This window comes from Petromyzon marinus, chromosome 22 (genome assembly GCF_048934315.1).
Source record: "Petromyzon marinus isolate PM22_M1 ecotype Great Lakes invasive population chromosome 22, UKy_Petmar_22M1.pri1.0, whole genome shotgun sequence".
Classification (NCBI taxonomy): domain Eukaryota; kingdom Metazoa; phylum Chordata; class Hyperoartia; order Petromyzontiformes; family Petromyzontidae; genus Petromyzon; species Petromyzon marinus.
In genome coordinates, this window is record NC_133688.1 from 18,360,198 (window position 1) to 18,385,368 (window position 25,171).

At 44.5% G+C, this 25,171-nt stretch overlaps 1 long non-coding RNA gene across 2 annotated transcripts; it reads right to left on the reverse strand.

Annotated features, from left to right (window-relative positions):
• Nucleotides 1-7,769: 7,769 nt before the first annotated feature.
• LOC142925641 (uncharacterized) lies at nt 7,770-25,039 on the reverse strand. 2 transcript variants are annotated; one of them, XR_012942589.1, is made up of 3 exons: nt 13,544-25,039; nt 10,380-12,998; nt 7,770-9,925 (listed from the first exon to the last, which is right to left on the reverse strand). It is a non-coding gene; the product is annotated as an uncharacterized LOC142925641 (long non-coding RNA). The 2 variants fall into 2 exon arrangements; XR_012942588.1 differs by having other exon boundaries at nt 10,380-25,039.
• Between the last annotated feature and the right edge of the window lie 132 nt (nt 25,040-25,171).

Sequence of the window (25,171 nt, forward strand, 5' to 3'; positions counted from 1 at the left end):
GGTCAATGGTATGGTTTATAGCATATTGTATAATAATAAATAGTATAGTGTAATGTTTAATATAATTTATAAGGCAATATATGGTATCGTAATTGTATAGTGAATATACAGCAGTGTTGTATATAGTAGGGTTGGTAGAATAATACGTAGTGTATTACAAGTCTAATATTATTATAGTCTACAGTATAGGATAGTGTATAGTAACGCATTGTATAATTCAATGGTGGGGTTTGTCTATGGCAGTGTATAGTATGGTGTATAGTCGTGTAATGTAGAAAACAGTTTAGTTGGAGGCATATCAATATAATGCATGTTAGAGCTTATATTGGGCTGTGTATACGATCTTATACAGTGTAGTTTAGATTGGAAGGCATAATATTGCAATGTATAGTAATCTAGTTTATAGCATCGTTGTAACGTAACACAGGACAGAGCAGCGCATCGTGGCTGTTTCTCTCTCTCCCCCCTCCTCCGTTCCGAGCATAGATGGACTCGTCCGTCTGAACAAAGCTCGTCGCTTTCCGTGGTGCTAACGTTGAAAAGAAAAAAAGAAACCGCCACTTTTTTCGACATAGAATTGTAATGTATAACGACTTATTGTTAGTAGCTCAGCTGATTGGGAAGTATATTGAGTTTATTGATAATATTGATGTAGTTAAATTTGAGGTTTTTTTTATCATTTTACGATATGGTATTAATCATATAGTGTAGTGTATACCCAGTTACTTTATGTTAATAGCTCAGCTTATTGCAGAGTATATTGAGTACATTGATTATATTGATGTAAATTTTGATTTAAAGCTTTCGTGACTGCAGTGATTCATATTCTTGGTTCTTTCGGTAAAGTCACGTTGAAGGGAAACAATAAAATAATAAAATATATATATAAAACAATACAATTATCACGACGTTTCGACTATAACACAAACATTCATCATCAGGTGTGATGATGACTGTTGCCGTTGTTTTTTTTCACACCTGATGATGACTGTTTGTGTTACAGTCGAAACGTCGTGAGAATTTTATTGTTTTATATATATTTTATTATTTTATTGTTTCCCTTCAACGTGACTTTACCGAAAGAACCAAGAATATATTGATGTAGTTTATATATATTTTTTCCATCGGTTTATTGTATGGTAGTAGGGTATTTGTGGTTCTTTAGAAACTCCCTTTTTGTTCTCCACATAATGCTCTAGCTTGATACGCGGTGGTTTGGCTGGTGCAGTTCTTTATTATTAAAATTTCCCTCCCTTTATTACTGCTAATCCTGCATAATTCACGAGCATAATATGACTTTGAGACCCCCCCACCGCCTACACATTCCGAAAGGAGTGACTGACCCCATATCTGCATTTGTCATCAATATGCTCAATTTCTCTGTTGATATGTCAACTCATTTGTCAAGGCTCTCTCCTCCTCCCACCCAGCTTAAAATACGCTGCCAAGCTTAGCAGTGTTCATTAAGACGCTGTCTTTCCGACAGCTCTGTTTCTTCACCTGAGGACGGCTGCTTGCGTTGTGGCCGATACGTCGCGATAATTTTATTGTTTCATTTTTATGATTTTATTATTTCCCTTCTACGTGACTTTACCGAAAGAACCATGAAGATGAACCCCTCAACATTGCCGCAGCGCAGCTGTGATGGCTCTCTCACAGTGCAAGAGCGTGTTTGTCTTCACACACACACACACGTTTGTGATGTCGCGCCCATTCGAAGGGTCCCAATGGATGTTACGATGGCGTCATTGGTGTCGCGGATGGATGTGCAACCCAGGGGGAGGTCGTCAGTTTGATTCGATTGCAACAGTTGAAACAACAATGGTGCAGGTTGTCCTGAATACACCACCACCACCACGCAGGTGACACACCGCGCAGGTGACACACCGCGCAGGTGACACACTGCGCAGGTGACACACCGCGCAGGTGACACACCGCGCAGGTGGCACACCGCGCAGGTGACACACCAGTTTGATTCGATTGCAACAGTTGAAACAACAATGGTGCAGGTTGTCCTGAATACACCACCACCGCGCGGGTGACGCACCGCGCGGGTGACGCACCGCGCGGGTGACGCACCGCGCGGGTGACGCACCGCGCGGGTGACGCACCGCGCGGGTGACGCACCGCGCGGGTGACGCACCGCGCGGGTGACGCACCGCGCGGGTGACGCACCGCGCGGGTGACGCACCGCGCAGGTGACGTGTGGTGGGGGTAAAGTGTGGGACCATCGAACCACTTCCAAGACGACTGGCAGGCGTGGACGAGTAGACCCGAATACCCCCCACGGCTGCCTTCTGGTAGCGCCCTCAAGTAGAAGCCCTTCCAGCAGAAAGTGCCGCGAGGGAGAAATCTGCAGGGCTGCACCTTTAACTTTTCTGAGTGTCTGTGGATGGCTGTAGAGTGGTCGCCCACCCATGCACCACTACGAGTCTACGACTAATAATAAACTAGCTTTTATGCCCGTCCAAGGGCGGGCGTATATTGAAGTCAATCTGAAATATTCAATAGAAAAATTGTTTATGCCCATTGATTATTAATGCCCAATGTAAAGTGACGTCACCCGCTAATGGTTATTGGGGAGGGGTGCGGCATGTGGAGTGACGTAAACCCGCTCATGATTATTAATGAGTTGAGGGGTGCGGCATGTGGAGTGCGCGACCTTCTCGTACGCTAGTGTACATTTTCACGCAGGCATGAATATTAATTAAGGGGGGGGTTCCAGTGACTTCACTCACGGATGTAGCAATGCTGCGTAGATTTATTTTTTTACCGTCACTTTCTGTAAAGAAACGTCATATTTGAAGCGACTTTGAGTAATTAATTATGTAATTCAGCTCGACCTTCCTCTGCGTTAGTGTAAAAATCCACCCACTCATGAATATTAATGAGGGGGGGTGGGCCTCATGTGGAGTGACGTCACGTGGGAGCGTGGGTCTCATGTGGAGTGACGTACGCACGGGACGGACAGACATTTTCTGGGTGATTATAGTAGGCAGTTAATGCATTTGGTATTCGCGCCATTGTCATAGCACAAGGCTATCACAAAAACACAATATATTTTACAGACTGGTATAGTCTGCAGGTAGGGGCGATGCTGTTGTGGTTTTCCAATTAAGTAAATTTGCCGATTTTTTGTTTACATTTTGGCAAAATGTATAAATCGCGACGCCAGCACACATCACTATAGATCATTAACATTCACTGTGGAAGCAGATTGCGTGTATATTGTGTTTGTTTGGGGTAAATACCTGCAGTATTAACCAGCGTAGCCACTGGGTTCGAACCGTGAACATCTGTTACAAATGGAGAAGGCACGACCGCTCGGCCACATCACCACAAAACATTGAATACTTCAGGGCAAAGCGCCACAACAATGTGATATTTGGTCAAAAATATCACATTGTTGTGGTTTAATGGAGAACATTTTTTATGATTACCCTCTGTAATGAATAACGCAGCATTATTAAGTATTAGTAATTTTATAATATGTATGGCACTGATATTGCATTAAAACTCAACTACTAATGAGTACTAAATTTTGGAAACTAATGTTATACCGTGGACACTTAAAATTCAAATGTGTTCATCAAGCCACCGCTATACTGCCTAATTTATGTATCCAATATATTGATTTGCAAGAGTGTGTTGCTTAAAATAAAGCTATCCTCTCAGCTTTTTTGGAGTGAAATTCACCTGTAACATCTGCCAAGGTTATCATGGATAAACAAAAAAAAGCGAAGCTCCTTTCCCATACAAACACTCACGTTGTTTTTATTATATCGTGTGTGGGAAATCTACAGTTGCCACCACGCAGAGCTAAATGCTCTGATAATGTGCACTACTCATGCACCATCTGCCCCTGCAACCACTTTTCCAATGTGGTATTAAGCTGTACGTCTTGCTAATTGTTACTGTTTGGCATTCCACATCGATTACTGTTTGGTATGGATTTCCCTGACGCAATTATGTGCTCCATAATGAATTTTACCCGCCCTGCATCTCCACGATTTGCAAAAATGCGAGCAGCCGAGAGGACAAGGGTTGCCACCTCTGAGACGTGAACTAACCGAGACATATCGCAGGAAGAAGAATCTCACGATAACCATAACAGCAACAGCACAACAGGCCCTAGGCCTAACACTTCACACTAACCACACTTGGGTTTGCCATCTCTGGAGGTGCAAATATCCAGGACATAATCACGGGAAGAATTATCTCAAATACCACAAGGGAGCCCCTATATGCAAATGTATACACACTAAATTTTAATGTAAAGCTTTCGTGACTGCAGTAATTCATACTCTTAGCTCTTTCGGTAAAGTCACGTTGAAGGGAAACAATAAAATATATATAATTTTTATTGTTATATATATTTTATTATTTTATTGTTTCCCTTCAACGTGACTTTACCGAAAGAGCTAAGAGTATGTATACACACTGTTGTGTCGAATTATGGTTACAAGTAAATATACAGTGCAACAGGACCCAGGTCTGAATCTTCTTATTACAAATAATGTTTTAGCCATCAGCATATTTGGCATTCCTGGAACCCAGGCATCATTTGTTGAACAAGCCGCACTTTTCCAAATAAACCCAGAAGATCAAACCCGGTCCAGAGTTTGCTTGCTTAAACAAATGCTGCTGGATATTAGACTGGAAACCGAAAGCTGAATGACTAAATTTTTTTTAAAATATGTAGAGTAACCGAATAGAGTCCTAAAATGTTACTGCAACGTCTTGTTCGGTGTATTATGCATGGAACGGACAAAAAACCTGGAGATCTAAAAGTCCCTAGAAGATTTGCAGATTTCCTTGGAGGGCTACGTCAAAGAGGAGGGACAAATCCTGGGAAAACAAGGACGGGTAACAACAACCCTACCACTAGGCAGGACCGTGTTGTTGGAAGTCAGATTTCGGGCAACACAGCAAAAGACACCACAAGCGAATCAAATATTTATTTATTGACTAACTGTGATTAAGCCGAGTGCGGCATGGGTGGAAGCACTCATACGATTGGCCAGACAAAATGGGCAGGCTTTTTTTAAAATAATAACAATACAAATGTTTAAACTCTACCACCTTGTAGTGGGATGCTAATCAAAGTCAATAATAATACGCCCAGCGAATACATATACAGCACAGATGAGATTTGTTTAGATATTACGATTTGGGATTTTAGGCCAAATTTCTGATTTTTTGCTCCGATTTGTATTTTTGGATTAAATTATATCATTGTTTATACACCATATTTAGTGAATTGTCCTTCCCCTGCATCACCGATGAACACGATTGGCTATGTACGGTGTGAAAGAAGTTCAACGTACATGCATTCAATAATAAAATAAAAGATTGAATCGCGATCGTAAATGGCATCAGTAAAATGAAAATGTTCATGTACACATTTTTACATTGAATAATTTAAGTCAATTTGACGGTCAAAACTATGTCAACGTCACATAATGTCTGGAAGAAAGTTTGGTGGGGGGGGGGTGAGATCACGTCACATGACACAGCATTTTCGGATCAATCTAAAAACGTGCAAAAACATTCAGATCCAAAATGTTTTAGAAAGGCTCATTTTTTTTTTCAAATTTGTCTTTAAAAAATAAATCAGCAGGAAACGTGGGCACGGGCCAGCGATGAGTATCAGCAGTACCTGAAAACATAGCGCAACCCTTGTGCATGCGTCATTATTGGTACAGACTGGGCGACCCTCATTAAAGCTCGGGTCAGAGGCAAGGGCTTGGTTTCAGGACGTAAAATCGGCTGGACCACGAAGCCAAAAAAAGGAGATGAGAATTTTAAATGACAGGGCATGCCGCTCATATGTGGCAATAAATTACACATGTGCTGCACGCACAAAGTATATGTTAACAGTATGGATAATGTAGAACTTCTTTCGCACCGTACGTAGCCAATCGTGCTAAATCGGAGGTGCGGGAAAGTAAACATGCAGCCATGCAAATGCGTTGCTTGTGCCACTCCTTGGCAGGAGTTCCAGAGAGGGTATTTTTGGCCTATTCTTCCACACCGGCCAGACGTCTTTAAAGGAGGTGTCCGAGTACCCACAATTTACCACCTGCCCCCCCTCCAAATTGCGTACGATTACCTGGATGCGACCCATTTACAATGCTGGGTGGATAGAGATCGGGGGGGGGGGTGGAGGGGAGCGGAGGGGGCGGAATCGTTTCAACGACAGCGCCGGGAAATCGAACCGGCGACCTCTGAATTTCGGGCACAATGTGCTAACAATTACCCCGCGACAACATCCAATTTATTAGCACGATGCATAAAATAATACTACCAGGGCCCTGTTGTATCAGGTGACTCGTGTCTCTTGAACACACTAATTAATTTCATTGTAATGTTATGAGTTTTTACAGTAAAGTCATCCAACCCCTTACCCCTTGATAAAATAAAAACATATATTTAAAAAAACATCTCAAATGTCTCTTCAGGTCCCGTCTAATGGACTATTCCTGATACGCCGTAAATAAATAAATACAAACAACAAAAATAGAATTTTAGTCACCGTCTTTCTCATCATCATCATCTAGTAATGCTAAGCAGGATGATTTTTTCTCGTGAGGCTGGGGCACATTATACTTAATGACTGTTTATGGTTTAACGAGCCCCAGAGCGGCGCTAACGCCGCTAACTGCCGCACTCTCGAATTTGCTGCGCTCAACCGGTTTTAGTGTAAAGTTAGAGAACATTTTGAAATGTGTGTACGTGCCGTGCTACTGCCACAGGTCACCCCAAACAAAGTCTGCGGGCGCCAGTGTTTTCCATCATTAAAAAGGTCTCAGATTCATTTTAAGATTGCAGAGATTTAAAAACAAAACATATTCACGGTCTTGGCTCTGGCTACCTCTCCTCTCTCATCTCACTTTACTCTCCAGCACATGGTCTCTGGTCCAGTAGCAATAAAAAAAGGTCTTCTTCTTCTTGCAAAGCCAGCCACGGTAAATGTTCCTGCCATGGGTGGTGGCGCCTGCTGAGCTTACCGTCCTGTGGCTGGAATCATTTTTTTATTGGACTTTGTGCAATTCAGACTCTACTGCCCGTGTTCAAGTTAATATCGAGGACACAATTTGTCGTCATGTGCTTACAGTTGTGTTTCTATTATGTTAAGCATTTGGAGATGCGGTTGAATTGACAGCTATATGAATGCAAATTGTCGTTGTGTTATCATCATCATCATCATCGTATCCGCCTTCTCCGTTTGTCCAGTCGCCATCCGAGAACTTCACCCAGATGCTTAAGAACGCTGGCGAACAGCAGAGTGGAACAATGCGGACGTCCAGAATAATTACACCTGGCTTTGACATTCCTCGAAGACAGTGGTGTAAACATCGAAATATAAATGTTGCCGATGCGCACATCTCCACAGCGAGAACATCAAAAAAGGAAAGACAGGGCGACTGTGGCGATCCAACCAAAGCAATAGATTAAATAGTGAACCACTGTCTTGTGCGCTCCTTCAACAAATGGACGCATAGCAAAAGTCCACGAACTCTCTGCTAGAATAGGCTCTCGTGGCTACAAAACTTTGAGTTTGGAACTTCACTCCTGAACATTTTGCCACGTGCAAAAAAACAGCGTAATCGACACCGATGAACAATGATCGATCAACCGATGGATGAAAGCCACTCCCAAGCCGAAGCAATCGCTCTCGATTCATAGAGCACAATAAATCAACCTGCACATGCACACGAGTTCATCTTATGGTTTAGAACAACACCACCCACCAACAAACACGGAAGTAACAAGCAAATCCGTTTTTTTTATTACACCGGCCATGAATACGACACCTAACAGGAATCTTACCATCTCGATGTACGAAATGTTATTGGGTAATAAATTAAGCAAAAAAAGGGGGGACATAAAAGCAAATAAGGAAAAATAAAGGAAAACATCGTGGTTTTGTTGGGGTGGCCTCGAGAGACTAATGGGTTCAAATATCGCTCACCGCTGATGTGTGCCGTGCCTGGGAAGTGAAGTCTTCTCGCGGGATTTATAGTGCAGTGCACGAACCACTGCACCTACACCAGATTGCAGTAGTAGTAGTAGTAATATGGGGATTACAAATGCAAACGGTGAAGTTACGTTTCACGTGCAGACTTTCACGACAGATATTACGATTCATAATCGGTTTCTTTTACGGCCAAATCGTGTAGAGGGAAGAATGAGAATAATAAATGACAATTAGCGGACATAACCCTCCACCATCCACCTGCCAGAAGCAATCTTGAATTGATCGATTGCTGATCTGGGCCCTAAGGTAGGTACCAAGACGTCATCAGGACAGCGTCACGGTTGAACCGCGTGAATAATCAGAGTTAATTGCTGCTTCGTTGATTGTAATTTACATGTTTAAAACAGTGTAACACGATATATCAATTTAATTGTCAGTGAAAATGGGCTATCCTTAATAATATTAAAGCGTGCTGCACTGGTTATGATTGATATTAATTATCGCAAAGTTTAATTGTGTATAAACTCACCTCGGGAGGAGGTACAGCATAAGGTATAATTAGGAATAATTGATTGTACCAGGTGTAAAGAGTTATGGTTTGTTAACTAGAATCACAATAGCAATAACACTTCAGCTTAATTGCCAAACACAGTTGCGCCTTAATGCAATTAAGGACTGCCCATTCTCAAGAACCGCCAAATAGATTCAACTCATTAAACCTGCCAATCACAACCAATCAACTCTGATTAATTAATTATTAAATTGGATCACGTGCACCATCGTGCTGATGGCGTCACCCGGCCTACTTAACAATCACGGATGGAGGCGCTCTATCCCCTGAGCGTGCAGTGCTGATCCTAACGCCTGACGATGCCTGATGTAACCTCCAGCGAAACCTGTCTAAGTGTGTGTTTTTATGCGCGTACTGTGTTGAACTTATTTCGCACCGTACTTAGCCAACCGTGCCAATCGTTCGCAGTTCCACATATATCCTGCTGCAATTTGATACAAAAAGAAAAACCGCACCAAGTCAATGTTGCATATTTGCACATCACGTGACGACTTCATTAGAAGATTGCCTCTGGCAGGTGGCGGTGGCCATAGCTTAACATTGGCATTATACCTGTGCCATCATGAATGGTAATGTTAGAGATTTGAACTCCTCAAATAAATCGAGTGGAGAGGGGCGAGCGAATCGCTCCACTCAAATTTTCCTCGGCGATTCTGTGAATTGGCGTAAGAGGACCGGGGTGCTGATGGGTGGATTTATCTATGGGACCTTTCTGCCAGTATCAAAATGATGAAAAAAATAAGAATAGGCTTTAACCCTTTCTGGCAATAAAATAGGCGTTAAGATGTTTAAAAGCCAAATAGATACCTATTGCAAGGCATCGAGTCTGCATTAACCGCACATACTTGTGGCAAAACGTGCAAACACTCATGCTCTGATAATGTGTGCATTGTCTTTGAAACTGATTGGCAGACACCAGAGACGGCCTTCTTTGTGGCATTATCTCACCAGCGGCAGACCAGAGAACAACCCCAAAAGGCGAACAGTACAAAGGCAATGCAAGTATCAAAGTATTCATATCGCGGGTTGAGCAGTTACATATATGGGACCTTTTTTTGCGGGGGGGGGAGGGAGGGATTTCTCCACCCCTTAATGGTTGACTCCCTCCGCCTTATTTTATGACTACCCCCATCTCCCGACCTCAGTCTGATCACCCAATTCTGTCTATCGCTCAACCACGACGTGCGAAGAGCGTTCTTCAACGGCTTAACACTTCCACTCCCAACAATCCCTGCCACGCTCCGAAACATCAAGCGGCGAAAATAACGTCGTGCCAGAGGTCGGACGCTCATCCCATTGCTCCGACCTGGCAGGGGAGTTCGTTTTTCATCTTCTTGAAAAAGAAATCTTGACATCTCGGATGCTTCCAAAAACTGCAACACTCAACAACAACAAAACACATTCAGGACGATGAGATTTTTGACTTGACAAAGATTAGGAGTTTCTACTAAATTCGATAGCCCCCCCCCCCCCCGAGGTATTTACTCAAAGTAAATCCGGCGCCGGTGTTTGCAAAGCTGAGGTCAAGTTGAAATAGGGGTCTTCCCCCCCCCCCCCTCTCTTCCTCACCCAACCTCCTTTGTTCGTAAACTCGCAGGCATGCCCATGGGAACGAAAGCGCACAATTGCCATAGGCGTGAAAGCATTACGAATTCAAACTTCATAGCGCCACCAAAGCCAGAATATCAGAATCCCTACTATTATTCACGGCTCCTTTTCAAATTGAAATGGCCACAAAAGTGCAAGGCCTCCGATGTTTTTTTGTTGTAAAAAACATCCAATGTGTATCGGGGGGGGGGGGGGGGGGGGGGGGGGGGGGAGTTGTACCGTGGTGGTGACGTTTTCACGCTTCGCTCGAAGCTCTGGCGAGTCTCTTCATGAAGCTCCTCAAGAATTTAACTGAATAACGGAGACGCGATCCACAACCTCGCACACACCTCAGAGAGCCGGACAGCGCGAACATATTTTTTTTCATGTAAAATAGTAAGATTTTCTTTTTTACCCTTTCTGCCAATAAAAGAGATGTTAAGATGTTCAAAAACCAAATAGATACCTTTTGAAAGGAATCAAGAATGCGTTAACCACACGTGTTTGTGGTGAACATGCAAACAAAACATGCTCTGATTATTATATATGCATTGTCTTTATGATTGATTGTCCTACACCAGAGACAGTCTGCTTTAGGTTGCCTTCTTTAGGCTGTCTCTTCAGGCTGTCTCTGTCTCTAAAAAAGGCTGTCTCTGGTGTACGCCAATCAGTTTCAAAGACAATGCATGTATAATTATCAGAGCATGTTTTGTTCGCATGTTCACTACAAGTACGTGCGGATAACGAAGACTTGAATCCTTGCAAAAATGTATCTCTGTTGGATGTTTGAACACATTGACAGCTGTTTATTTCTTTTTTTGCAGAAAGGGTAAAACCTATTCTTATGTTTCACACTTTGATACTGGCAAAAAAAAGGTCCCGTGATATTGTTGCGTGTTATGCACGTCGATGATTGCATTGCAACGACAAATACGCAGACCGCGCGACGTCACGGGTAGCAGTACGCGGACTGCGTCACGCAGCCCATCGTTGGGATGTCGCAGGGTTGGCCCCTTCCTTGCTTTTAATAATCAGAATCTTAAGTTTATTTACCCCGAGTTGAAGAAAAAAATAGCGAAGACGCTCGTTTCACAAGGGCGACTCGGCTGAACATCGGGCAACGTGCTCGCCACAAATGGACCACAAATATCTCGTCGATCACGCCAAGGAGCGTAAATCATCACGCGAATTCATGGCAATTTAATTAATTGCCTCATTTGGAAGCTGTTTAGTAACGATTAGTGCAATTTAGTGAAACGCTCCCGATATTAAACGTGACTGCCTTAGATTTTTGCGGCCGAAAAGCGAACGCACCCTCCCACGGCGAGAACATTGGCAAGTTTGGGACCATGTTTGTCGACACCGCCGCGAATATTATTTGGGTCTTTCGGTAAAGTCGCGTAGATAGGTTCAAAGTAAATAACAAAACAACTACGACGTTTCGATCGCAACATAATCGCAACACATTTGTTGCGATCGAAACGTCGTAGTTTTTTGTTTGTTATTTTCTTTGAACCTATCTACGTGACTTTACCGAAAGACCCAAAGAATATGAATTCCTGCAGTCACGACAGCGTTAAGTCACGATTTAACCGCCGCAAACGTTTTGACGAAGCGTCTGATTAATTACGCGAACGGGCTGCATCGGTTTCCGGTCGCCGAACAAATACCATTGCGTGAGCTCGCACTCATTGCACACCCAAAAAAGTGCTCGACACGAATGAACGACAATACCTCGCCGATCTTGTCAAGGAGCATAAAGCATCACCATCGAGCGGCACTCGGGTTGTGGTCCTTGCAGCAGCAGCAGTAGCGGCGGCGGCTTTTGGCCGAGCCATCGAACGAAGACGGTGGCCACCGCATTGCGCGCTTTCAGATGCGCTTCTGCGGCCGTCTGGAACGCTCTTCCGATCATAATTAGGAGGCCGCTGGAGCGATGGGCTTTAAAACCAGCTGGATTTAAAACCTCATTGCTTTACAGCTGCTTTTTTGTGTTAAGTTTGTTGTCCGTCTAACCACGCTTCCGATTAGCACGGTTGGTTACGTACGGTGCGAAAGAAGTTCAATATACATAGATGCATACAAGAGGAGTGGGGGGAAAAAACGTTCAGTGTGGGGACGTTTATGAATGGTAAAGAACCCCGCAAGTTTATTGAGGCGGGAGGGGGGGGGTCTCATGTAATTAACAAGGTGTGTGTGTGTGTGTGCCAGTGGCATTGTGCCCCAGGGTTCCGGACGTGAGGGAGATGTTAAGGGGTTATTTAAGAACGAGTATTATTTACCAGTGTCGGTAACATCTATCATGGGTGCCGCGGTGGCGAGATGTTGACTACCTCGCCTGGTATGCAGGACATCTTGAGCTCGATCCCGATCCTGACGCCTCTTGTATATTTGAAGTGTGCGTGTCTCTCTCCCCGTGGTTGTGTGGATTTTTCTCCGGGTCCTCCGGGTTTTCCCTCCACATTTAGAAACATGCGTTTATAGCATTTGGCTGCTATACATTTTCACGTAATGGCCTATCATGTGTGGCCAGGTTGCTTCTGAAAAAGAGCTATATCGCTCAGTAGGTCTTGCCTGCTAAAATAATAAAAAAACAAATTGTTTATTTTCGTTTTAGTTTTATTAAAATGCCTCCGAATAGGTGTCAACGAAGTGAAAAAGAAAGGATATTCTCGACTGACGCAACGTTTGTTTCGTGGGGAGAGAAAAAGAGGTTCAAAGCTCTTACTGTTACACTTCTTTCACACCCATTCGAACCCCCCTTGAGGTGTTCCGAGAAATCCAGCAACAATGGTTGCGGCAGCGGCCACGCTGGCAAGCTTCAGCCCAAACGTATTGAGCTCCTTCAGCTGTGCGTGCCTGTTAGTTGTGCCACGGCCACAGAGACATACATGATGGTCACGGCACGAAACGCAATGTCACTTGTGCAAGACACTTCGTCAAGAGTGACACGAAATTCAGGACGCACACAGGGTTATTTCAGTCGTTTTGATACTGGAAATCGCACATTTCAATTGCCTATTCGTTAAGGTAATATGCTATATATTATGATTATTAACAGGTAGTTTTCATCTCCCCTTTCAGATTGACGTTTAAATACGGAAAGAAAATTCACAAAATTGACAAACACCTGTAAAGCTGTAATTTAAATTGATTTAATTACAAAAAGAGAATTCATGCAAGCATCAATGGTAATGGGAGTTAGCTTGAAAATGTGTTAACATAAATTAAATAACCATCTGATATTTGTTAAAATAAGGATAATAACCATATGTGTCCTGGCGTTTGAGCCACCCTGTACATTAAACGATAGTGAGATGAGATAATGCATGGTAATGGAATTTGAAAATGTGTGAAAATAAATTAAATAACCCTTCGTGCTTTATTCAAATAAGTATACTAACCTTATGTGTCCTGACTCTTGGGCCACCATGTGCAAGTAGAGCACGAGATGAGATGTGGGGCTGACGAAGAGAGCATATCGGTGCTGTGGTTATGTGATAATAACGAGCGACATTTATTTACAAAGGCACATGGGAGTAGAGTCAATGATATAATGTTCAGAAAAGGAAAAAAAATACCGAACTGGAAAGGGAAGAGGGGAAAGATAAATCATGGGAAACGAGAAGAACAGGATGGGAAGGGAACATGAGGATGGGACCAAAAGTTCAGGAAAGATGAGGAATAGTGGACGAGGAGTCTGCACGAGGGGCCTCGACTCTGCATGGAGCGGCGTCTGCTGTCACAGGGGGCGGGGACAGGGGAAGGATTCAGAGTGGGGGGGACATATAATTCACGTGGTTCACGGGAAGCTTCGAGCTGATTTAGATATAGAGTGTAGATAGGTCAATCCCCTGCTGGATGAAGTCCTAACCACGCTGCGTCAGTCATAGGGGTTTGGTCGACCATTTTTCACTCCGCAAGTCAGTGGCGAGTTTCTGGGAGAGGCGGGGCTAGGGGGTGGTGCTCACTGGACCAGTTCAGATATCATTCACCGCTCATATTGGCTGTGGTGGAGAAATGAACTCAGTTTTTTTTCCGGGTTCATAGTGCCACTACTCGGTTAATTGCGTCGTGATATTCACTCCCATTAGTTCCACTCTCCCATACGTCTTCACTGTGTTCAATTCGTACAATACAATGGGCACGCGACAACGCGCGTTATTATGTTGCATTATGTACCACACAGTTACGTGTCGAACTAACTCCCAATATCTATCAGACAGGGCACCCGTCCTTACACATCTGGCAGTTCGCAAACTTTTGGTTCAACCGAAGCCTGGACTGCCTACGAGACACCGAATGTCAAACATTGGCCCAAGAGCTTTTCTTGTGTTGAACCACTGTCCATGAAAGTATGCCCTCCCAGAAGGCTGTGTGGCTGATGGGATGTGGACGGACGGATACGTGGAGGAGGCGTACTGTGCGCTAGTTTTGTTTTCTGTATCGCCTCGCCGACACATTGACGATCCGTCCTTTTTTACGGACGTTTATACCAAATTGCCAATCGTTTAGAAAATAGTCGATTACATTTTCACGAAGCATCCACACACACACACACTTCAGTCAGTGAAAATAAACAAGTATATATTCTTAGCGTGCTTCTTGATTTTGTCACAGTACTTGAATTCTCCACAATGACGCCCGCGGGTAGCCTGTGTCGTGCAAACGCTGTATGCGAGAAATGTCCACCCATATAGCATTCTATTGTTTTATATTTTTATTATTTTATTGTTTACCTTCTACGTGACTTTACCGAAAGAACCAAGAATATGAATCCCTGCAGTCACGAAAGCTTTAAATCAAAATGTAACATAAATAACCCGTTTGTTATACAATCACACTCGGTTATTCGTACACACTAATGATCGAGATGATGCTCACTCTTTAAACACATTGAACACCATCCACCGCTGCCCGCAAAAACCCTAATCTACTGAGGATTGAAAACATAATTCAGACCCCTTGAAGAACATTTCCCGTGAGGTCAAGTGAGATAAACACTTACGCATATCTATCACATTCATGTTTATTCCTCTTCGCTCCCCGTGATGTCGTAAATACATTCTGGGCAAAGCTCAGTCAGTCACTTGCAGTCACTTGCTACTCCCACATGGTTTGCAAGCAATTGCTAAGCCAGCTACCATCTAGATAATTGCACATCAGAAACTTAATGCAGCATACAGAGGTGGATCCATAGAAGGCGGGAGGGACCACATTCCGAAAAATAAACCTTTCAGCAGCTACCAACCACCATATGTATAGATTTTTTTTAAGGATTTTGATTGCTGGTGTGAGCAATGAATCTAACCTATATATTTATATATTTTTGTAAAGAAAATGATACATTTTGTGGCCTGCTAGCATACAATTGAGCACAAAGGTCTCTATTTTTTTTGCTTCATGCATTTGTGGTAGCTATAGAAATCTAGTGAGATAGCGGTTAGCATGCTAACCACTTCTAGGCCTCTAACAATCACCCCAAACCAACCAGCACGCGATTTGATGAATTGTCACCATTCGGGGGACACAATTGAAGAATCGATTCTGTGGCGAATGTAGTGGCCTCTAGTGGTAGCTAGAGGTCATGTGAACCCATTACGTAACAAAAAAAGAGTTCGACGTACTGTGCTTCAAATTAATACAATAACACGCAGCCCTTGGTAAATCTACTTCTGGGTGCAGGCATCATCACACATTCCCATTCGGCAGTGGGGATTGATGAAGCAGGGGGAGGCTAGGAGATGTTTACTACCTCGCTTGGTATACAGGAGGTCGTGGGTTCGATCTCGACCCTGACGCCTGCTGCTGTATATTTGGATTTTTTTCGATTTAAAGCTTTCGTGACTGCAGGGATTCATATTCTTGGTGACTAGCCCCATATCTGCATTTGTCATCAATATGCTAAATTCCTCTGTTGATATGTAAACTCCTTTGTCAAGGCGCTCTCCTCCTCCCACCCAGCTTAAAATACGCTGCCAATCTTAGCAGTGTTCATTAGGATGCGGTCTTTCCGACAGCTCTGTTCTTCACCTGAGGACAGCTGCTTGCGTTGTGGCCGAAACGTCGTGAGAATTGTATTTTATTATGTTTTATTTTTATTATTTTATTATTTCCCTTCTACGTGACTTTACCGAAAGAACCAAGAATATGTATATTTGGAGTTTGCGTGTCTCTCTCTCCCCACGGTCGCGTGGATTTTTCTCCGGAGCCTCGGGGGGGGGGGGGGTTTCTCCCTCCACGTTTAGAATCAACATCACGCGTTTCGAGCATTCGGCTGCTATAAATTTCCACGTGATAAGCCACTTCGTTAGTGTTATCATTTGTGACAGCCAGGTCGCTTCTGCAAAAAGAGCTACACAGCTCAGTGGGCCTTCGCTGGGGAAGAATAAAGATCGGTTTAGTTTAGTGGTGGGAGCCATGGCCAGTGGACACAACTCAGGGGCCTGGGTTCATTGCACATATCATCCCCTGCATCTCCGCTGTGATATGGGAACTTTCTTGCCAGTGTCAAAATATAGCAATAGGTTTTACCTTTTCTGGCAATAAAACAGGCGTGTTAAGATGTTACAACACCAAACAGAATCCTTTTTCAAGGAATCCTGTCTGCATTAACCACGCGCATTTGTGGTTGAGATGCAAACAAAAAAAGACATGAACCGACAACATCTGCATTGTTTTTTTTAACTGCTTGGTCCACACCAGAGACAGCTTAATGCAGGCAGAATTCATTGAAAAAGGTTTCTGTTTGGTGTTTTAACATCTTACCACACCTGTTTTATTGCCAGAAAGGGTAAAACCTATTGCTATTTCTCCGGTTCGTCGCCCTCCCGGGTGCGTTCCCTTCCTTTAGCTGCGATGCCGTCACCAGTCTCGACCACCGGCTCCGTGTCACCCCTCCTCGTGCCAACCACGGCACCACGAACCCCCAACAGGGTACGCAGCGTAAAGGACGCAGCCTTGCAAGTGCCTTGCTCACGCCACTGCTGTCGGGAGGTGTCTCCAGGAGAGCGAGCGCTTAGAGAGGCCCTCTGCGAGTGCGACTCGTGCCAGCGGTGTGGACGTCCACACGTTGAAACCACACCGCACACGACGGGTTGGTCGACTCTCCACAAGGCGCCCGAGTAATAACGGAGTTCATACACGCGCGATCCTATCCGTGTAATCCAGTGGTTCTTCACCATTACTGCAGCCTTGTACCCCATTGGTTCTCGATTATTTAAAAAAAGTGCATACCGTTATTGAATACATCGAGGTGTGATGAAACAAAGTAGTTGTATTTACGTGCCCGTGCTTAACATGTAGCTCGATGATTTACGTCCTACAAAAATCCGGCATGTCTCGAACCCCCAGAAAGGGCATCTCGCACTCCCAGGGGGTGCGTGCATCCCAGGTTAAGAACCACTGGTGTAATCCATTGCATTTAATGCATTGAAATGATGAATCCGAAAGGTTGTTCGGGGGAATTACCTTGGCACACTACATCCATAATAAAGGTTTTTGGGTTAGATCGCGTAAGTATAAATGAGTCGTAACCCTCCACCACCCGACACAGCCAAATATGATTATTATGGATATGGGTAAAATGTTCACGAGTGGCAGTGCCTTATGTCGGTAAGCCCTACTCCAAGGCAGCTTAGCAGCGTGAGTACATCCTCGTAATTTGTTAAATCTACGCAACGAAACACCACAACAATCGTGGATTTTAATTCTATGTGTATCGTCACCCAGTCCTCGCCTGAAAGTGAGATATTGCATCTCAAAAAGATACTCATCTGCCTCCGAATGACAGGGAACTGAGCTGTAAATTGAATTGTTTTCATTGAAAAAAACACCGAAAAGTCTACTGAAAGCTTCGCCCACGGACTGTGTTCCACACATAAGCACACAACCGCGACAACGAAGCGTGTGACGAGCCTATAATTTTCAGCCCTCGTTCTTTCAATAGGAAATTTTATATACATAAAACAATTCACGTGACGCCACCGGAGCGATTAATGCACGTGCACTTCAGCCCAAATCCTTCTATGCCTCCGGCACTTATCTCTCACGGGCAATGACCCCGCTGCAAAAATTGCGTCCCCAATGCACCACCACTCTTTTCGAAAGGAAAAAAAAAGGTGAAAGGTGCAGTCCCGCGTTTGCTTGCTCACGCCACGGCTAGCGGCCACGGCCTCTCCCACAACACACAGAGATAGATCTAGAGAGTCACTTAATTTACTACCCCTTCCCCCCGCCCGCCCGCCACGCTGCATAGACATCCTGAAAGAGGATAGAGTACCCATACTTTACCCCATCACACGCGTCCGACCGCGGAGTGGACAGAGACCGGGGAGGGGGGGGCGGGGGAGGTTAGTGGATTAAAAAAAAAAACTTGCACCAATTGTTTCAACTGCCATACCGGAAGATCGGATGGAACTCGGCACACCTCTGGTTGCAAGTTCACTCTTCCTACGATATAAGACTGCGCATCAACCGCCGTCAGAGCGAGGCGGTGCGCGGGGGCAGGCGTGGAGGAAGCAGCGGACGTGTTGAGAGATGTAAAAAAGATGAAAAGTCACGCTTATTAACCCCCCTAAAAAAGGAAGTACACGTGGAGGGCTTGGTAGAAGTGTGGACGTGTTGTGTACGCAGCTTGCGTCGAGCCATTATTTCCCCGAGCGTTCAACGACATACATGTTACCAGGTGAGGTTTACAAAAAAATATTAACGGTGTTGAGAAAAATGAAAATTAACTTTTTCTAAATCATCGAAACAAATCGTGGGTGGAAGTTTTGAACGTCTGCAGCGGAAGGAAATACGTGGATTTGTTTGTGTTCTCTGTCGTTTATTTTTATTTCATTTTGTTCGTGAGACGAAAAAATGAAAACTCTTGTGGCATGGTTGGTAGCAATTTAGACTTGCGCGTGAAAAGTCCATCAGGTTTGGTTCAGCTGTCATTATATTGACACTGCTGTATGCAGTTGCCGTGGTAATTAATCTGGGATGACTTGACACTTCCTGACGAGTACTGTACCACAGGGCAAGAGTGGGCCTGAAATCGGGATGAGAATTGTCTAAAATCAGGCCAGCGTCTCCGCAATGTGAATGCACGTTGATCGGGAAAATTTGAGAAAATATAAAGCTTATACCCGTAACACGCTGTCTCTCTCCCGGCGTGGAAGTTTAAAGATTGGGCTAGTTTCTTAAATCCCTCGCTGCTGTTCATCCAGCAGTACAATGAGTTAAACGACGGCCAGAGACGTCCCTAGGGTACATGGCGAATCGGGGCGGCCGCCCCGGCCCCCGCTCTTTGGGGGGGGGGCGCTTCGACGTCACGGTGTCAGATGTAACACTTCCCATTTAGTTTGAAGGCGTGGGGGGGGGGGGGATTTGCCTCGTGCTCTGCACCTCCTCCCCACCTTTCGGACGGCCCTGTGGTGGGATAATGTGTGGGTACTGCAACCGCTTCCAAGATATCTGGCCAACGTGGAAGAGTAGGCCAATAAACGCTCCAGAGGGGTTGCCTCCAGCTTCCTTAAGTGGAAAACCTTCCACCAGCAGTGGCGTGAGAAAGAAATTGCAGGGCTCCGCCTTTACCTCCTTTCGCACAATACTGTATATACACACACACAGCCATAATTGAGTTATGTAAAATTAATAACGGAAAAAAAACAACATGCTTTCTGAGCAATAGTTAAACTTTAAAGTCAAGAACAAATAAAATATACTTTACCTTTTAACGCTTCGTAGCCCTGGTATCTTAAAACTTTAACCAAAAGTTCGGCGTAACGTATCTGGCGAAGAGTCAAGTGAACTGCGGCTACAATTGTATTTATTGCACTTTGCTCTTCCCCCATTTTACTGCCAATTATATCCACACGAAAATGTCCACAGGATACTTCGCTTCTGAGAAACGTGAGACTCGTACATTTCATTACAACTTGGGAACTTTATTTCGGTGTGACATGCGTGTAGAATGCCCCGCTCGACGCAATCAAGCGGGCAAAGTGATGATCAAAAATAAATTTGAAGAAAAAAAGCCGCGATTGTTTGTGTAACCGCCAAAAAGAATGTAATATTGTATACATCTGCTGAGGAGTTTTTTTTTTTTAAATATGTTTCATACTAATCATCTTCCCAACCCAGGGTTCGCTTACATTTTCTTAAATTAAGTGAACGCCGGGTCGGTTATACGTTTCACGTAATTCCCATGAGCAAATCGTTAATGAGTACCAAAACATAGGTTTTTTTGCTATTGTTGAATTTGTTGACCACAATAAGAAATGTATATTCACAGCAGCCGGCATTCTGTTTTAATGGCAGCGATGTTGCCACTTTGCTTAAACTGAAACTACCATGGGGATTGCACAGAGTCTCATCAGTAAATCGTTACGTGCTAATTAATAGCCTAACGGACTTTTTTTTGACTCCTGAAATTGCTTTTGAAAAGAAGAAGAACAATCACAATGATGTTAATGTAATTGTAAGTTATTTTTATATTGTATCGTTACATTGATAGACTAAAATGTGCAGGTTCGTGACATTATTAAATTATCAATGAAGAACCCCTTCGCCCTCCCGTCTCCCCGCCTTCTCTGATGAATCCGGTGTGCCTGATACCGTCAATGTCCCTCTGGAACTACCGCCAGGAGCTTCAGAATGTTGATGGATGATGGCACCTGCTAGGTCTGTCCCGTGACCTCCTGCCAGCGGGCGTTCGACACTTCACGTGGCCTTAAAGTGCACTTAGCCCTGCACAAAGCGCCGTGGTGACGTCAATTCCACTTAGTGGCGAATTGCGGTTGTTGTTGTGAAAAAAAAAACATATTTTACATATGTTACAAAAACATTCGGTGGGAAGGGCTTGGGCAGGACCCGTCACGACTTGAGGGCACTATCGCCAATGGTCAAGAACAGTGACGGCGTGGCAGCCAAATAATTAAAGATGCACGGGCAGACGTCTACCGGGAGAAATGGAGCGGTGATGAAATGAGCAGGGGATTGACCACGGCTGATGACGATTCGCAATAAGGGCCAACATTATTTTGCGAGTGGTTATGATGCGGAAACTTCTGCGTTTGCCTCGATGCACACATAGGCCTAGAATATGTACAGTGAGGGAAAAAGTATTTGATCCCCTGCTGATTTTGTACCTTTGCCCACTGACAAAGAAATTATCAGTCTATAATTTTAATGGTAGGTTTATTTGAACAGTGAGAGACAGAATAACAACAAAAAAATCCAGAAAAACGCATGTCAAAAATGTTATAAATTTATTTGCATTTTAATGAGGGAAATAAGTATTTGACCCCCTCTTAATCAGAAAGATTTCTGGCTCCCAGGTGTCTTTTATGCAGGTAATGAGCTGAGATTAGGAGCACACTCTTAAAGGGAGTGCTCCTAATCTCAGCTTGGTATCTGTATAAAAGACACCTGTCCACAGAAGCAATCAATAAATCAGATTCCAAACTCTCTACCATGGCCAAGACCAAAGAACTCTCCAAGGAAGTCAGGGACAGGATTGTAGACCTAAACAAGGCTGGAATGGGCTACAAGACCATTGTCAAGCAGCTTGGTGAGAAGGTGACAACAGTTGGTGCGATTATTCGCAAAGGGAAGAAACACAAAAGAACTGTCAATCTCCCTCGGCCTCGAGCTCCATGCAAGATCTCATCTCGTGGAGTTGCAATGATAATGAGAACGGTGAGGAATAAGCCCAGAACTACTTGTCAATGATCTCAAGGCAGCTGGGACCATAGTCACCACGAAGACATTTGGTAACAATCCCATAGAAAATCTGTGGAGGGAGCTGAAGGTTCGAGTTGCCAAACGTCAGCCTCGAAACTTTAATGAATTGGAGAAGATCTGCAAAGAGGAGTGTGACAAAATCCCTCCTGAGATGTGTGCAAACCTGATGGCAAACTACAAGAAACGTCTGACCTCTGTGATTGCCAACAAGGGTTTTGCCACCAAGTACTAAATCATGTTTTGTAGAGGGGTCAAATACTTATTTCCCTCATTAAAATGCAAATCAATCTATAAAATTTTTGACATGCGTTTTTCTGGATTTTGTTGTTGTTATTCTGTCTCTCACTGTTCAAATAAACCTACCATTAAAATTATAGACTGATCATTTCTTTGCCAGTGGGTAAACGTACAAAATCAGCAGGGGATCAAATACTTTTTTTCCCTCACTGTATATGCTGTATAAACATACATACTCAAACAACATTGGCCAAATATCCCAAAGACAATAATTATTCGCGAAGAAAAACGTGTTGAACATCTTTCCGTAAAATAATAAAAGTTTCACCACCACCACCATCATCATCATCGTCAGCCATGGTCAACCCATGACTGGATGAAGGCCTCCCCCAATCCACCGTCATCCCGCAATCCTGCGATGTAACGATCCACCTAGCACCGGTCCACGGGCTGATGTCATCACTCCACCTCCACGTCAGTGTACGCCCCCCACCCCCTCTCTCTCTCTCTGCAATCGTATTTAATAGTCTACGTATTAAACATCAGCGCACATGCTTAATTGACAAACGGGGCCTCGCTATGAACCGGCGAACCACCCTGCTTCATGTGGCGCTTGGCTGAAGAACAGTGGTGCGGTGACAATTTTCCACACTGTGCAGCACTAACGGTGCAGTCCGAGCTCAGCTTGAAATGAGCCTGACTGGAAGCAAAGAAAACAACACTTGTGCTGCTGCGTAGGATTTCGAGGTTGTGTCCCGCGTGTTGTTCGGCGCGATGGTCCGACGTTTCGCTTCACATGCTGAGGGGGAGGTGTTTTTTCAGGTAGTTAGCCCAACCAGGCCCCGGGACGTGGAAGTGATCCAAATATAAATCCAGTTCCGCGAATCCGGTATTGCGTTCCTTCGCAAATATAAAGAGGCGTTTGTACTAATTTGAGAATGTGGCACAAAACTGAATAATATGAAGAATAAATTACATGTTACATGTTACAGAGTGCAACAGGGCGCTGTACATCATAGAAAAAACAGGGATACATCCAATATAGTACTTGTTGAATACCATTATGCGGAGGGAGGGTTTTTTTGTACCATGACTGAGACAAAAGTAAAATCTCGATATTATATCCGACTGGCTTATTGAAAGTGTCCAGAGAGAGGGAGTCTTAAATATACTGTGGAGGCAAGGTGGAGTTGGGTGGTAAGTGCTGGATTGTAATGTTTAGTCAAATTGGCAAATTTGAATTGGAGAATGCAATTGCTTGTCACATTCACATTGGTCATGTGGAAAAGAGGTGTATGTGTGTGTGGAAATAGACATGGGGTAAAATGTTACCCACATTTAATTCCACCTCTTATATCAAACTTCCATTTATTTAAAACAAGAATTAATTATTTGTTGGGCGGGGAAGAAACAATGCAATAATTAGGCATCACAAACAAACAGAGGAGTTCTGCAAAAGGTTGATGGCATGAAACGCCAACCTCCGTCTATTCTTCTCAGTAATGGTATAAACATGCCTGCCATCGTGTCATATTAGCCTGTTCTTTTGGATGAATAAGTTGACTCGAGCAGCAACTTGAATGCATACATATGTATGCATACGAGCAACGCACGCCCACGCAATGATGCAACACGACACGTGTCAACCAAAGGCCGAGGCGCTGGACTGGCTATCCCTGGGCCTGATCATGTCTGGGTCGAAGGATAAATCCTCCTCCCCCCCCCCCCCTCCCCCAAATGGCGACCATAAAAAATGGATATACTTGAAGGATCTGCCAGCTTAAAACACTGGGTGGCCTCCCACAGAATAACAGAGCCCAATAATTTGTTGGGGTTGAATTGGTGGATCTGCCACAACATTTTAGTGACTGCGACTCGTTTAGCAATCTCCTAAGCTTCGACTGAAACACTTTGGTCACGTCACAATCTGTACAGCGAGATACAATCTCCTACCCCCCCCCCCCCCACCCCCCGTATAGCCATATAGGCTACTGGGGCAAGTGATATTAGAGAGCAGATATGAAGGTAAGGTTTAACCACGCACAAACATGCACGTGCGCATGTATGTATGCATATACATGTGAGCCATTTTAATAGTAATGTACCACCGCCTTCAAATGCTGTACGGTGATGTTCACACAGCGCTCATAACGGCTGGGCGAATATTCGCTGTCTCGGTACAAGGTAGCCGTGGGTCTGACTATGCCATCATCCCCCCCTCCCTGCCATGTCTGAGAAGCCTCGGTACTTTTCAAAATCGCGTTCAATATCGGGTGAGATAGCTCGCTTGGGATCAATGTGCTACAGCGGCATCATCAGCAGCAGCATCGGCCGGCACACATGTCGCGGAAGAGAAATATATGTTTTTGGTAAAGCTATTGAAATAGTGCATGATATAAATTAATAAATAAGCCTAGATCCAAAATATAATTATAACTAAATGTCGCCACCACCACTACCACCCCCCTCTCTCTCTCTCCTCCCCATATTTTCTCCTCTTCCTTTTCCTCCTCCCCGCTCTTTCGTGTCGCCTAGCGGTGCGCCGTCCCCGTCACGCGTACTAGCTAGTCAGACTTCATTCATCACTACCCTTGTTTACGGTTGAAGCCTTGGAATTCGCCCCGTGTTTTCACCACACACACACACATATCGCCACGTACAGAAGCGCTTGCCACCGAAAAACAGACAATAATAATTACAAACAAATAACTGCGATACCTGCGCCGCGCATACTTACACGCAGCACCCTGTAGCGCTGGGAGTGTATCGAGTGTAGGAGATAGGGGGGGGGGGGGTATATAGAAGAGAGCGTTGGGGCAGGACTCCGGGAAGGGAGAGCGAGGCATCGCTGCTGCTGCGGCTGCTGTTGTTGCTGCTGCTGCTGTTGTTGCTGCTGCGGCTGCTGTTGTTGCTGCTGCTGCTGCGGCTGTTGTTACTGCTGCTGCTGCATCTTCCTGCAGCTGGTGGCAGCTGTGTTCGCGCTCTCAGCTGACTGCCCCCGCCCGCCCCGCCCTCGCGCGCGCAGCCACGCAAGGTCGCTGTCCTTGGTGCTGAAGCTTCGGCAA